The following is a 16,599-nucleotide window of genomic DNA, read 5'->3' on the forward strand; positions in this document are numbered from 1 at the left end:
TTCTTTTATGTCAATGTAATTAATCACCATGTTTAGCATTCAGAGATAACACCGCCTTGTATATGTTTTGATTAAATAGACAAATACATTTTGCAAAATACTTTGAATCCAGACCCATCGACTGTTGTATTCATATTTGGCCCTATCTGCTACTGGAATTGACTCAATGAAATTTAAACACTTGCCTGTCGACCTGAATGCTTTGGTATTCATCTATCCATAAACTAATGATGGTGTACAAAGCTATTTATTACAGTCAAATTCCTTATTTATTTACAGTTATGTAACCCCACTGAAATCAATGAGATGATATGGGATGTGAATGAGGGCATAATTCTGCTTATTATAATGAGTGGTTGAAGAAGTGAAATGCTTTCAGATTTGCCCCTTACTTCACTGATTGTCTAAAAAACCCCTCTTCACTGGATGGAATGCAAATTGATACTGCACTTTGATCTTTAACTGAGTAATAAAATAAAATGTAAGAAACCTTTTATCAGTTAATTGAGATTCTCTTCAATTATATAATACAACTTACTAACCTGTGGGGCTTTTCTTTAACAAAGATTCATCCATTATAATCATTTGGCACTCAAATACTCCAGCTAGGCAAGCCAATATAATTGAAGTTGCCAATTTTGCTGACAGATTTCTTAAGTTACAAGAACATTTGTCAATGTTAGATACTAATTTGGTATCACACTGATTTCTCAGATTCAGTAATATCGCATTAATGCTTTAACTGGCTTTACTGGAGAAATTAATTTTCAAATACATACTCATTCTTTAAGCTTTTTGGCTAGACCAGGAAGTTCACAGTCACATGTGGTATATTATCATAGTGAATAATACATACACTACTCCTAGGAGACTTAATAATCCTCTTTAATCAAGCCTTTTAATAATTAAGATTTTAATCTTCAAGGGTAATTTGTCTGACCCCTCAAAACACATTCCTTATTACTCTACCATATGGATAGATAGGTTGTGTATAGGTGGAGACTCAATGATACTAGTTCAATAATTTGCTCAGAGGATCCTTCTCACTGAAGAAATTCCAAAGTATTAAATTGATAATATGCCTGCTAAAGATTTCACCCTGTAGTACAGGAAATCCAGCATGATTAATTCATTTATCTACTCTCCACTTTATAAGCACAAATAAAATAAAATGAAATAGTACATGTCGTACAGGTATAGCACCTTTTCCCAGAACAGTCACAAAGCATTTTACAAACTCTGGCCAAGATCATTCAAACACTTAAGCATGTGCCTAACTTTATGCACAGGAATTGTCTTATTGACTTCAAAAGGTATACCCATGTGAGTAAAGTGTTCACATGTCTAAGTGTTTGCAGAACTGGGGGTGAGGGGGCTTGGAAACCCATTCAAAAGTCCTCATTCCTGCAAAACTCCCACTGGATCCGAAGACTCATGCACCTATGTCTGGTGTGAAGGGAAACAAACACATGACCCACTGCTCAACAGTGGAAGGAAAGGGAAATTTTTGCTGAAGATACCAGGTGCTATCCCTACTCTTTCTAAAATTGCCATAGTATCCTGAGGAGTAAATTTTTCAACAGGGCTTAGACATTTTAGTGGGTTGGGTGCTAGCATTTAAATGATTAAACTGATTAAATGAGTTGCAGGAGCAAATCTTAGTACATGTGATTAGAACAATTTAGAACACTTGATTACTGTCCAAAAGTTAATTAGGAAAGACAACTAGATTTCCAAATAAACACTGCCCGTCGAATATCCACGTCAAATTGGCAATCCGCATCACAAAAATAATGTGAAAAAATTAACTGAGTATATCTGAATAAGAAATACCTTTGAGGAACGCTCAATTTGCTTGCAGACATTCCATAAGCAGAAAAGAGGCAAAATTAATCAGATAGAGCATTGTTGCAAATTATTCTCAGTTTTAGTAAAAGTAAATATTAATTCAGAGCCAAATCCTGCTGTCCTTACTCAGTCCCCACGTGCCATCAGTGCGAGTCTGTGTTGGAATAAGGATGGTAGGATGTAGCCCTATTTTTAATATATATAACAAATATATAATTGCATATAATTTTTTCAACAATTAATTGTTAAAGGATGGTCAAACCCAGACTGAAAGTCTCGGTTTGGATTATTTAAGGCCTATTTGGTAGATAAATGGAGGGAAAAAAGAAGCTGTAGAGTCATTTTTTCCCCCTCTTAGGTTAGGAAGTGATTCATAAAGTTCTTTGACCCAGGGCCAAATCCTGCTCTCAGTTACACCTGTACAACTGCACTGAAGTCAGTAAAGCCTTAATCTTGCAAAGACAATGTAATGGGACTACACACAGTAGTAACATTATGTATATACATACGTATTTTCCGGATCGGGACCTACAGGGAGTATCGTTCAACTCAAGCAGGTTCTCAATATTTGCTGGAATATATATTTCCAAGTATAGTTCATGGATGATTTGCTCCTTGTAAACCATGATGTCCAAACAGCAATGATAAGATCCACTCTGGTAACTTGCCAGAAGTCCTAGGTGCAACAACTGATTTGCATAGTATCATGATTAAGTATTTGCATTACAGTAGAGCCAGATGTTCCCATCCATGATCAGGCCCTATAGTACTGAGCCTTGTACACACAACTACTGAGAACAATCCCTGTCTTGAAGATCTTACAAGCTAAATAGATAAGAGAGAAAAAGAAGGGGAAAAAGTAGTATTATCCCCATTTTACAGGTGGGGAACTGAGGCACTGCCTGAGACATTAAATGAGCAGCTCAAGGCTCAGTACTATATGGCAGTCAGAAATAGAATGCAGATCTCGAGTCCTACTCTAGTGCTTAACTTCTTCCTGTCAAGTTAACATACATTTTAAATAGGAAATAAACACAAAATAACTATTTGCTTGAAATTTTCTCATCCTCAGTTGGTTCTTAGAAATTACGTGATAACTGAATAAACTAGCACTGAAAACAAAATATCAGGGACTTGAGAGCAAAATAGGGTAAGGTTACTATGTGCTCTGACTTGCACTTTTGATGTAAACTTAAAATTAGATTTTAATTATTCGTGCTCAGTTCCCGTTATATTAATTGTCAATATCTATGCTTTGGAATTATACACTTTACTGCATGATGTAGTCAGACAAAATATTTTTCTAATGTCTAAAGGGAGGAGGAAATTGCAGTGAGTCCAAGGATAATATTATCCATCTGTTTTGTTATCTATTAAACTATAAAACACAATGCTTTTTAAAGGCTTTGATTTCAAAATGTGGTAAATGACAGGAGAGTATTTCCCTGGGTTTTGCCGCAATCAGTTCTAAGATTGTGTTCCTGCAGTTGTAACACCCACTGAAGTCTTAAGAGTTCTCAGAGGTGATCTAATATTCTTTGAAGCATTCAAAAAAGTTTGAAGGGCTACGGAGAATCTAAAAATCTCTATTTGTCAGTTGAAAGTTGAAGTTTTAAAATAAGTGCATTTGTGTTAATGGTTGGTAGACGTGCTCACTTGGAGACATATTCTGATAACCTTGAGTGGCACCTTATGCCACAATAAGTCCCATTAAAATCAATATTTCTAGATTCTAAGGGCTAGATTGTGGTTCCCCTTAATCATGTTGGAATGTACATTACTCCTCAACTACTCCTGCTGATTTCACTGAGAACACTTGAGAAGTAGAGTACTACTTTTCATGAGTAAGGGCATCGCAATCCAGCTCTAACTGATATATCTGATCGAGGGCAAAGTGCTAACACTCGTTAAACAAAGTGATTCGCTGCAGTGCTGCTGATCTCCTTATTTAACTGTGCATGTTTTTTCAATTAAAAAAAAAATCTTGCTAACAACTTACATGTGTTTACATTCGCATAGAAAATGTCATATTTAGCACTCAGCTTGTGATCTTAGCTTATCAGCGTCTGGGGAATAATCCTGAGACAAGCCATCATGATTTAACAAAGGATCCTTTGGAGAATAACATGTCAAATCTTCTGGTCTACTCAAGATGGTTAAGTCCCAAGCAGACTGCAAAGAGCTACAAAAAAAATCTCACAAAACTAGGTGACTGGGCAACAAAATGGCAGATGAAATTCAATGTTGCTAAATGCAAAGTTATACTCATTGGAAAACATAGTCCCAATATACATATAAAATGACAGGGTCTAAATTAGCGGTTACCATTCAAGAAAAAGATCTTGGAGTCATTGTGGATAGTTCTCTGAAAACATCCACTCAATGTGCAGCGGCAGACAAAAAAGCAAACAGAATGTTGGGCATCATTAAGAAAGGGATAGATAAGAAGACTGAAAATATCATATTGCCGCTATATAAATCCATGGTACACCCACATCTTGAATACTGTGTGCAGATGTGGTCACCCCATCTCAAAAAATCTATACTGGAATTGGAAAAGGTTCAGAAAAGGGCAACACAAATGATTACGAGTATGGAACGGCTTCCATATGAGGAGAGATTAATAGGACTGGGACTTTTCAGCTTGCAAAAGAGATAACTAAGGGGGGATCTGATAGAAGTCTATAAAATCATGGCTGGTGTGGAGAAAGTAAATAAGGAAGTGTTATTTACTCCTTCTTATAACACAAGAACTAGGGGTCACCAAATGAAATTAATAGGCAGCAGGTTTAAAACAAACAACCAAAGGAAGTATTTTTTCACACAACACACAGTGAACCTGTGGAACTCCTTGCCAGAAGATGTTGTGAAGGCCAAGACTATAACAGGGTTCAAAAAAGATAAATACATTGAGGATAGGTCCATCAATGGCTATTAGCCAGCATGGGCAGGGATGGTGTTCCTAGCCACTGTTTGGCAGAAGCTGGGAATGGGCGACAGGGCATGGATCACTTGATGATTACCTGTTCTGTTCATTCTTTCTGTGGCACCTGGCATTGGCCACCGTCGGAAGACAGGATACTGGGCTAGATGGACTTTTGGTCTGACCCGGTATGGCTGTTCTTATGTTCTTATGGCCTGTTGTAGCAGAGCTGTTTCTTGGTCTTAGAGAAGTTACAGTCTCAAATTCCAGTTGTAGCATGAATTTTCCAAATTAATTTTTCAAGTTGCACATCAAATCTTCCCTCTTCCTGGGGCATGCTGTATATATTTATAAATAAAATAATGCATGTGGTAGTTCTGTACTGGACACCTGCTTTAAAGTATAGTAGCAGCTGAGCACACATACACTTGTAGAACCAGAACTGGAGACATTACAGTATAAAACAGACAGAACACAGGGATGTTAACTAAGGGAGCATCCAGAGATGCTTTATAGAAATACTGAACTTACAATCCCTACATTGAGAAAATGGGGCACCAGAAACAAACCCTATTGGTGGGGACCTTTAGGAAACACACCATGGGGAACAATCCTGCAATGGCAGGCCAATGAAGTGGATGATCCAAATAGGCCTTTTGGTATCTAACATCTATAATTCTAGGTTTCTTGAATAAGAAATATGCAGTGAATATTTTTCAGTTTCATTTCTTGCAACCAGGTTCAGAAATCACCGATCTGAGACTTTGTGTTTGCCTAGTCACTGTTACATTCAATTAGACCAACGGTCATTTATAAAGACCTAAAAGAGCTCTTTGCCACAATGAATAGAAGCATTCATGAATGTTAAGGAAAGATATTGCACTAATTCCTTTGAAAGAAAATTACCTATATTTCATAGTTACAGAGGGCCAGATTCCCATCCTGAATCTCATGATAAAAGAAGGGGTGGAAAAGACAAAGTCCTATCTGAGAGGCACATCATCTGCAGAAACATGGCTTTTTAGAGAGATCCTCTACTCTTAGTGGCAGACCAAACCAATGCTGCACACCACATGGAGACTTGCAGCCATAACTCTGCCTTGAACTAGCACACTCATGAAGAAATTACTATACCCAATATCACTACGCTTGAGTGCAGAAACTTGTCTGTCCTCATAACCTATAAACCACTGTCACTTTTTAGGCCTGTAGCCAAAATCAGTGCTTAGGAGAATGTCCAGTGAAATCTCTCTTATGTGACAACTCAAGGGATCAACAAAATTTTTTGGTCTAGACATTAAATATGGTTGTAAAAAAATAGTACTGGGAAACTTTGGGACAAATGTGTTGCTTAAAAAAAAAAAGAGTTGCTTCCTGGATAGCAGACCAGAATGTATGTTTCACTGTATATGCTAGCAGTTTTCAGAGGATTAATGAATTTAATCTTATATTCTTCTGTAAAAATGAAATCATATGTGTACTCCAGGAATCACTAACAGATTCATAATTAATTTCACAGGAAGTGAGTTATGTAACAATGTACAAGAAAAGAACATAATTAGGAGATGCTTTGTTTATTCAATACATTTAGGAAATATCAAGCTTGACTGGAAAGCCTTTCCTCTGAGATATAAAAATCCATTTAGAAAACAAAACCTTGTCCTCTCATGGTTTTGCTTATCAATGCCATTGAGAAATCTGTATAATACAGAGGCCGAGTTCTGATATCCATGAGAGATTTCCTGAGTAAGGACTGAGTGAGAATGGAGTAAGGATCTCAGAATTTGTCTCTATAGTTTGAAGCAAACAAACAAATCAGAGAAATTTGCCAAGGGTATGTTAACTCGTCTGCAAACTAGGAACATCTTTCTAATCAAAAAGACTTATTTCAGAGGCTCATGGAATGTTAGCGCAATAACTGACTTTATCCACCTGCATTTTGCGTTGGAAATTAAAATGGTACATTTATTGCAGTTAACTTACACCATGGTGGCAAGAGTAGAGAGGCCAAAGACAGCACATTTTAAAAAATAATGTGTATCTGATATAGAAAAGTTTGCTCCATTTCCCCTAACAAGGAAAACCTAGAAACACTGGCAGAAAATCAGAGGTGGCTGATTGATCTGTTGACCACCTGACTAGTGGAGGGGAGTTTTGTCTTGTTGAAGTCAGTAGGAGTTGTGCTGTACAGTGTGCAGAATGTAAACATATGTAGACTTAGAGTAAAATTTTCAAAATGGTCTGTGTCTTAGGATCTGAAATCCCATGGGAAAGGAGCGAACATAGGCTATGTCATCATAGGGTAAGATACAGTGTGTCCACTCATTTCATTCCCAGCAAGCAAATCACCCACTCCTGGAGTCCAGTCTTTCTTAACCACTCAGAAGACATGACACCAACTGTGGGGTGTAGGGTGCCTGAGGGCTAGATTTACCCAAGTATAAAATGTCCATGTGTAACACTGACAGACCCCAGTCGGTGGTGGACAGGATCGAACTTGTGGCTTAGTGCATGAGCCTCTACTGCATGAGTTAAAAACTATATGACCCTTATCTAAGGCTGTAGAGCAGACTCATTAATTTCTCTCTAAGTGGTCTTGGTGCCACTAGATGGTACAGAACACAACACCCATGTATGGGTTATACATGCCAGGCCTTCTGCATCACTTAAGCTTTGACGATGAACAGCCTGATATAAGGTATAGTCATGGAGGGAGTCATTATAAACTCAGATAGCAAACATCAATTATTATAATAATAATATCCTCCCAAGTCTTCTCATGGCCTCTAAGTGTCTGACCCAGTTTTAGACACTCAGGCAGCTGGCAGTACAGAGCACCACATGTCACCTGTGCAGCCTGAGGAAAGTAGTCTAAACACTTGTGCCTCTTCAGTGCCATTTGACACCCTTTACTTTCCATGCAGTGGCTGCTGGATCCTCACTAGATTAAAGATCATCAGATGGCCATAGAGAACTCTGAGTGGTGCCCTATGCTCTGTATATAATAAAGCATGCATAACAAATATGGTATATGGATTTAGGCTTGATCCAAAGCCCACAGTCACTGACTTTAATGGACTTAGGACCAGGTCCTTAGCACTTTAGACATGATTGTAACTGAAGCACAAAGATTACAATAAGATAATGATAAAAATAAAAGTGATATTACAGCAATGCTAAGGGTACAGATAAACACATGGGATCCTATGCTCCCTTGCTGGACCCTGGTGGGGAGGACATTAAAGCAGCGGTATGTACTACGGTCCTCCATTTTGTCCCCTCCACAAATGTCTGGGGAAAAGATATGTAATCCAGAGAAGAGCAGGGGAGAGCAGCTCTAAACGGCTCTGAACTCCGTGTGGACTGAATCTCACCTAGAAAACAGGATTAGTTAATGCCGAAGCAGCACTCTGACTCCTATCGCTGCCATCTCAGACTCTCGGCCTGAAGCCCTGCAACCGAAAGGCAGCACAGCTAGAGATAGGCATGCTGCCCGAGTTTGGATAGGGGTGAGATCAGTGGTATAGTGGTAGAAATAGAAATGGGTGAACTAAACTAAACTCCATATTTCCTAAATGAGAAGTGGATAAACTCCCTTTACCTGCGTTCTTCATCAACTGCACTATCAGGTCTGAGCAAGAAGTAACACAGAAGGGGTTTCCTCTATGTTCCTGACCAAGGATCTGTGAGACTGGACCCAGGATTTTATACAGAGCCCTGACATTCCCAAGGCAATGCTTCACTCTATCACCATATTCCCAACAGTTCCTTGCACAGGGAGAGGTAGGGAACCACACATCAAAACCCACATGGGTTTGGTATCAGTGTGTCGCCCTCTGCACATTCTTATCCTGAAAGAGAATGTAGAGGACATAAAAAGCAAGAGAATTCTCAGTTAAAACTGCTATCATCATTTTGAAACCTCCTTTTATCTATACATTTTAGACGAGGGGTTCTCAAACTGGGGGTTTGCTGTGTGAAAGGGGACACCGATACAAAAGTTTGAGAAACATTGTTTTAGACCGTACTGCATAAGGGATGCTGGACAATTTTCAGTAACACTAGGGAGAATCTGTATGGTAATTTCCCAATATGCAATATATAGATGACTATATCTTTAAATATACCTGTAGTTGTATATATTTATATTTATCTAACCAGATAGGTAGGTTTGCACTATGTGCCATCCCTTGTTCAACACTGCCCAGTGTTATAGAACTGTCTGTTAGGTAAACTATGTGAGCAACAATCTCTTGTCACACAGGCCCGAGTTAAGGATTAGGTGGCAGAATTTCCTTGCTTTTGTGCATTAAAGTAAAACCTTTTAATACACATTGTTGTATATAAATGTCATATTCAAGCTGCTGAACCAAAATACATACATCTTCCTTTAGCTTCTGGTTTGTCAATGCCTTTTGCTTTGTCAACAGCGTGCACTTTGACTGGTGAGTGAAGGATAATCTAAATAACGATTTTAAATTTCTAAGCCTTCAGCTTTCCTAACTTGATAGTCAGTTCAGTTACATCTCATTTAAGGATGTAAGAATGTAAATGTCTATGTTCTGCCAGAGGGGGGGAAAATACAGTGTTTACAAAATGTTACAGCCATTAGTTTCACAGACATACTGTACCTAACTCGCAGCCAAATTCTGCCCTCAGATAATGGTGTGTCATCTATAATTATGTGGGTGTAACTGAAGGGATAATTTAGTCCTTGAGTATTAAAAAGTGTGTGTGTGAGTGTGTACGTTTTTAAATGTTACAATAAGTGTTGTCAACAAAGAAAAAGAGAACAATTTTTTGGTGAACATTTTGTTCTTTTTTCCCCCTCAAAAATGTTTTTATACATTTTTTGTGTCAACCAGCTCTAGTTGCCAAAAAAATAAATAAATAAATAAAGTAGTCAGCAAGGAGATTTGGACCCATTTTTAGCTCATTTCAGATCACAGATAATTTATCACTTCAAAAATGCTAAAAGAAACCTAGCACGATAATAAAACAATCATTTTGCAAAGCAAATTTTCATTCCAAAATGATTTACAAATCCTGGCGGAGTGTGACGGAATGGGGGGTTTTCTTGGTTTTTTTCGTGTTTTCCAGTGGGTTGCATGCAGAGGGAGTGGGACTCTGTGTCCCCGGGTGTTACTGGTTTAACGAGGTGAGGGGAGACGGAGTTTGTTGTTACAGAGGACCGGAGAGGGAACTTGGGACCCCAGCCGATGGCCTGGAGGACGGATACCCCAGCGACTGGTGACCCGGAGACCCAGCACAGGAGTCACAGCCGGTTCTGGCCAGTGGGAGGACAATGGGCTGCGAAGAGAGGACCCCAGTGACCTAACCAGACGGTTCCAGCCAGAGGGGGCCAGAGGAGGGCGGAGAGGAGAGGCGGCCCAGGCCACCCTGTTTACGACCCTGTTTACCTGGAGAGAAGACAATGGACAGAGGTGGAGCTTGGGGCCGGTGACATCAGATGCCCAGCTGGGAAGCAGGGGGGCTCTGGGCTGGAGAGGGGGAGCAGGCAGAGGCCACCTGGATGCAGGGGAGACTTGGATTTGCTGTGCTGAGGGAGGTCAAGCCCAAGGCCCTGAGAGTTTCCAGTACTGTGTTCAACTCTCAATACACCCTCCTGTTTTACGCTGGCTGAGAGTCACTCCGGTCTAGAGAACAGGGTTGTATCAACCCCTTCAGGGCGAGTGGACTCCCTGAGGGGGCCCATGGCGAGAAACAGGTGTGCTAAGGCTCAGAGAGGTGCGGCTACAGGAGGTGGAGGGGCCAACCCCAAGAGAGAGTGGACCCCCGAGAAAGGCTGTCTCACTGGAAGGGGCACCCCCCACAGGGCCACAAGTGGGCATGATCTGTGAGTCCGTGACATGGAGTAAGTAGCATTATTCCCATTTTACTGAAAGTAAAGTACTGTCAGACTGGGGTTAGGCCTGCCTCCCATTTCTGAGCTCACTAGAACACAGTGCTATAATCTATATTTGTATAAATCTCCCAATTCAGAATGCAATCAGATGATTCATATCCATATTTTGTCATCATACAACAGCTTCATTCAAGTTAAAAACTCTTTTCCATCCCATCTCACATCAGTGAGACCAGTTAAAATCTTACAACGGATGCAGGTGTTGACTGTACAGCTGGGAGGAAATTTTCAAGATTTCAATGACTTTTCCCATAATGCATTAGGACTAAACCAACACTTTTAAAAAAATTTAATATAAACCAGAGAGAATACACATCACTCCAGAATAGGCAATAGCCCAATGGTTAGTGAACTCACCTGGGATATGGGAGACCTGGGTTTAAAATCCTTACTTTGCTTTACTCAGAGCAGAGACTTGAACCTGGGTCCCCAAAACCTAGGAAAGCACCATAACTGCTGGGCTTTTGAATACTCTGGGGATGATATGTGTTCTCTTTCTCCCTCTCATTTTGACAAGAAATTCCATCCTTAACATGAGAAACCTTCCTGATAAACCTCGCTGCAAAAAGTTTAGGTTTTGACAAATTGGCATGTTTCTACAAAAAACATTTCAGCAAAAAATTCCCAACTAGCTCTAATTGCCAGCTATTGTTTCCATTGGAATTTATGCTCTTGGCTACTTTAGAGGATGACATACTGGTCCCTACTACTAAGTTCTTTGACGGGACTGTATACTGGAAAAGCGAATAAAAAAAATAAAAATCAATAGAGTAAGGGAGATCCAGGCCTAGATCAGCGCCGTATTATTGCCTAGACCGGCAAATTTGCAGGGGCGGAAGCTCACCTCCGCCTCCTCTGCAAGCGCACCTCCACGTCCTGTTTCTCTCCCCTCCCAGCGCTTGCACCGCGAAACAGCTGTTTCGCGGGACAGGGAGGGAGGGGGGAGGAGGGGGAAGAGGCAGGGCCGGGGATTTGGGGAAGGGATCCAATAGGGGAAGGGAGGGGGCGGAGACTTTGGAGAGGGGGTTGGAATGGTGGCGGGGAAAGGGCGGAGTTGAGGCGGGGCCAGGGCAGCAATTATTTCCCGGCCTAGGGGCGGTAAAATTATTAATCTGCCACTGGCCTAGACACACATCAAATAGCAAAACCAAAGTTAATAACATGGCTCTACCAAACGCTACTGGATCAGCATAGTCGTGCTCAAGTGGTGAACAGAAAGACACACATTCCATTATGTCAGTCCTACACTAATGGCATGAGAGAAGCAAGACAAGTCACATTAAGTTACCTCATTCAGCATAAGCCAATACTATTAATGCAAGCAGACAAGACAAGTCACAACCTGATGTGTCGGCACAGAGAAAATAGGAAGAGACATCTTTCTGCAAAACCAGTCTAACACAGCTTCATTTTCTGAAAAGGCCTCCTTACTCAAAAAGTATTTCACTAGCTGGCTGCTATTTATACTTTCGTAGATAAATTCTTGGTTTTTAATTAGTTTATAAAATTGAGTCATTTCCTCGAGCCAAAGGGTCAGAAGAATTCTAAATCTAGCATGTTCCTATTTAAAGCAGAGGCGCTCTCTCATCTGCTGTTCTCAGAATGTCAGTGACAGAAGAAAAGCACAAGGCAATTGGCTGCTGGAAGCATTGAGCATTAGAAGATGGCAAATCACCTCTGACATTGCCATGTCTCTAACCTTGCTGTTCTTCTTCACATGCTTCTCCCAATGGAGCTGATGAGAGGTTACCCCGGTATCAAATTATCTGACTGCTAGTCAGGTCTGCCCAGAAGATAGATGTGAGATAACATAATACTTTGTCTTTAGAAAGCCCTGATTATCTCACTCCTGATTACAAAGCGTTTTAGGAAAATGGTGAAACTGAGGGTACGTCTATGCTGCAGCTGAGTGTGTGCTTCCCAGCACGGGTAGACCAACACACACAAGCTCTGCTTGAGTCAGGACACTCAAAATAGTAGTCTAGCTCAGATAGCATGGGCAGCCACTCGGGCTAGCTGCCCAATTACATTCCTGGGGGTCCAGGTGGATTTGTACTCAGATGGCTACCCCAAGTTGCTGTCCATGCTATCCTCCCCACTCTCCACCACTGCTATTTTTAGCACGCTGGCGGGAGCAGAGCTAGCATTTGTCTGTCTACCCCCACAAGTGTCCTTCCAGCTGCAATGTAGACATATTCTGAGAGACGGAGATGAAGCTGCTTGTCCAAATTTGTACACTAACCCAGTGATAGTCAAAAGCTGGATCCAGGGTAGAATTCTTCACACTCCTCTGTCCTAGCCACTAAGATAATGTTGCTCTTGATCTTCCGAAACAAAATCCCTTTAGATCCCCGACTCCTCTACCCTTCCCTATTTCTCGAGTTACAAGTGAAAAAAATCAAATTTATGCTGAAAAACGTATGGTCCCAACAAGGTGGTGAAGGACCATGATAGTGATGTACTGGCTTCATTGCATTAGCATTATAGAATCATAAGACTGGAAGGGACCTTGAGAGGTCATCTCGTCCAATCCCCTGCCTCATGGAAGGACTAAGTATTAGTGAACTGCATAACTAACAGAGAGAGAGTCCCGAAGCACAAAATTCTAATTTGGATCCTGATTCTCATTCCCCTGGAAGCATAGGATGTGTTTGGATTTCATAGGTGGTAATACCACCACTGTCATCACTTAGTTGGACCTGCAAAACAAACGCCTTAGTATTTCACCCAGTAGTTGTTGCAGTGGAGAGAATTATTTTGATGTAAGTGTTTGGTTCAGCCTTCTAAATAGGCAAGGAGCTATCCACAATCTGGAGCAGGGTTCAGATCCTGCATTCCTCCACAGTTTGATGATGTTCAGTGTCAAGGTTTTGATTTAGCCTTGCATACGGATGAGGACCATTCTGAAGCATTTGAAATTCTGGGTACGGAAGAGTCCCATCTCTAATGTAAAGATGTAAAACAATTCCTGGAAGTTGCATTTATTTTTAACCCTTGTGTATTTTAATTAAAAATGCAAACAAAAATTCAAGGGCAGAATTTTGTGTTAGGCTAGGCCAAAGTTCCTAGAGTAGAGTTACTGCCAGTTTCTTTTCTGCTGTGCCATGCTTCTACCAAATTTGCCATGAACAAAAACACAAAAAAAGCAAAAGACGGGGCTGTGTGTGAGAAAGCAGTTAAACCCAAACACTGTGGCTCACAGTTAAAGAGAAAGCCAACATGTAGGTTCAGCTTGTGTTGTGTGCTGTCTTATCTCACTATTATTCACCAACTTAGCACTGCATAAATGGCTAACAGGAGGAGCATTCAAAATGGAAGGAGGCAATGTTTGAAATCAAGTTCACAGTGGCATCTCCCTCTCTAACTGCTGGAGGAAAGCATGTATCCTATCAACCCTACTGCACCTGCTCTAGTGATTACTTTTAGCCCTGCTTTATAAAGGATCGTTCAACAGTGTAATGGCAGAATAAGAAAATAAGATAATACTACTGGCATCAAATTTACAAGAGGCAAGAAGCAGAAGTCACAGAGAAAGATTAATAGATTCCAAAGCTGAAGGGATCACTGTGATTACTTAGTTTGACCTCCTGAATAACACAGGCCATAGAATTTCCTGAAATAATTCCTGATTGAACTACATGTTTTTTAGAACATCCAATATTAATTTAAAAATTACCAATGATGAAGAATCCACCGCAAGGCATGTTACACTGTTCCAGTGGTTAATTACTCTCACTCTTAAAATGCCACAGTTTCATTTCCTTTCATTAGGCAAGTGTGTATGCAGAAGCACACACACTATACATTCCAAAACCTGACCAGTCCTAATGACTGATCATACTCATCTCTTGCTCCCGTAAATAAAGCTCAGCGCCCTGCCACATTAGACCATACGTGAGAGAAAGCTTCCATATCAGGCAGGAAAATTCTGCTAATTTCCACTTGTGGAATTTCCTCTGAATCACTTCCTGGTGGGAAGGGCTAGTAGGATTTGCTTTTATTGGAGTGGAAGGGGATTCCGTTTCCTAACCTGTGGAGAGCCAACATCTACATAGATCTTAGAGCCCCCGCATTTAGCAAAGCATCCTATTGGAAGCCAAATACCTCCACACAGCACCCTTGGTTCCTCTTCCCCTCACAGTATAAAGACTCCCATAGAAGCTATGCTTTCTTGCAGCACCACCTTCCATTGACTACATCAAACCTCTCCACCACCACCCATCTTCTCAAAGTACCATACAAGGGAAGTTACTGCACATCTGATATCTGGAGGTGTTTTCAACTGGAAATCCATACATGTCTGAAGGAATATGCCACAGAAAGTAGCTGCTCCATGTTTGTTTTCCCCTCCCACAGTTGCAGATCCCTGACCCCAAAGAAAGGCCTCCATGATGGCTGGTCATTAGTCATGCTCACCTCCACTTTTCAGACCTCCTGATCTGACAGATATATTGCTACCTTTCATTGTACAGTTACATGTGCCCAGTCATTCATTGACTATGCAGCAGAGCTGTTACCCTGAAATCTACATGTCCCAAAAATTACAACAATGAGATACTACAGTTATTCCCTGATCCTAGTGTAGGGAACTGATGTGATATCATAAATACCACTGAGCAATGACTTTACTTTGGATGCACCTGGAAGGTGGTGTAGACTGAAGAGCAGGGATATAATACATCTGGTGATGGTGGTGTCCATTTGGTACTGTTCAATCAGATTCAATGATCCATTTAGTCATGTTTGTTTTTTAAAATAACTTGCGATATTTTTTCCCTGACAGTTTACAATATGGGACCACAAAGCTGGCAGGGACATGTTGAATGATAAAATGAAGATGAGACATACCAAAGTTCCTGTCTAGCCACCCCACTGATGAGTTCACATAATTGGTTGCTTTGGGTACTATTGCTTGCACCTCTTTCATCTCTGTTATTTCCTCTAGTGCGCAATGCAAAATAGTGCATGTTTTAAAGTGCCAAATCTTCATTCACATAATTTCCCTTTCAGAATCAGGCAAACTACTTAACTTGGAACTCAAGTTTCATAAAATATCAAGAAAATGGGCAAATATTGCAAGGCAAGACATTTTTCCTTGTGAAATTTGCAAATTTTAATGGAATCTTATATCAATGTGCATCACTGCCCTCTACTGGATGGATGTAGACATACAAGGTTTATTATTATTAATTATTATTATCATTATTATTCTTCTCTTGCCCTCTGGCTGTGGTGCATAGAGACTACAAGTCCCATTACTGACAACACAAGAAGAGCCCCTTTAAATTAAGTGTTATAGGCTTTAGTTATAAGCCTTTTAAATCTGAAGTTCACAAATTCTATTTTCCATACAGAATTAAATTGTTTTAACTGGAAGTTTGAGTCATTGTGCATTTGTGAAGAATTTTTCTTTTTAACTTGGGCATTGGTTTGATCTTCAGAGGCAAAAAACGATTTTAAAAATAAATGGTATTTTTCTTAACTACATTTTGCCAAAAACATACATTTCAAAGACAGCTGCTCACAGAGTCATAGGTTTGGTGTGATTCTTCCTTTTGCTATTTCATCTTTTGTGACGTTTGAGCTATAGCTTTTGCATCATATATGATTACATTTTTGAAAGGCCAGAATTCAGGCAATGACAGCTTTGTTACTTGTTTGTCTTAGAAATTGCTAGAATGGACAAGACTGCACCATAGAAAATTGTAAGGGAACCAGAACATTCAATATGTTTTTGATTGCTTTATATGGAATGCTACATCTGGAGTGAGCATTTGATAAAAACAACCTACTGAAGTCAGGCTCCCCAGAAGAATGCTTCAGTTCACTAACAAACGCTGAATCTTATCTATTTTCTGCCATATTTTAGGCTGGCTAAAGAAAGGTTTGAATGTTCTTGACT

General features: G+C 40.3%; 1 protein-coding gene across 2 annotated transcripts in view; it reads right to left on the bottom strand.

Annotated features, from left to right (window-relative positions):
* Positions 1-16,599, bottom strand: part of NCKAP5 (NCK associated protein 5) — a 605,695-nt gene that overhangs the window by 498,153 nt on the left and 90,943 nt on the right. The window contains exons 2-3 of one of the 2 annotated variants that reach the window (XM_065560497.1): positions 4,872-5,109; positions 2,358-2,524 (exon numbers count right to left, since the gene is read on the bottom strand). The exons of the other annotated variant lie outside the window; for it this stretch is intronic. The gene's annotated coding sequence lies outside the window, so the exon portion shown is untranslated. The remainder of the gene's footprint in view (positions 1-2,357; positions 2,525-4,871; positions 5,110-16,599) is intronic. 2 annotated transcript variants of the gene reach the window in all.

The sequence above is a fragment of the Chrysemys picta genome, chromosome 11 (assembly GCF_011386835.1).
Source record: "Chrysemys picta bellii isolate R12L10 chromosome 11, ASM1138683v2, whole genome shotgun sequence".
Classification (NCBI taxonomy): domain Eukaryota; kingdom Metazoa; phylum Chordata; order Testudines; family Emydidae; genus Chrysemys; species Chrysemys picta.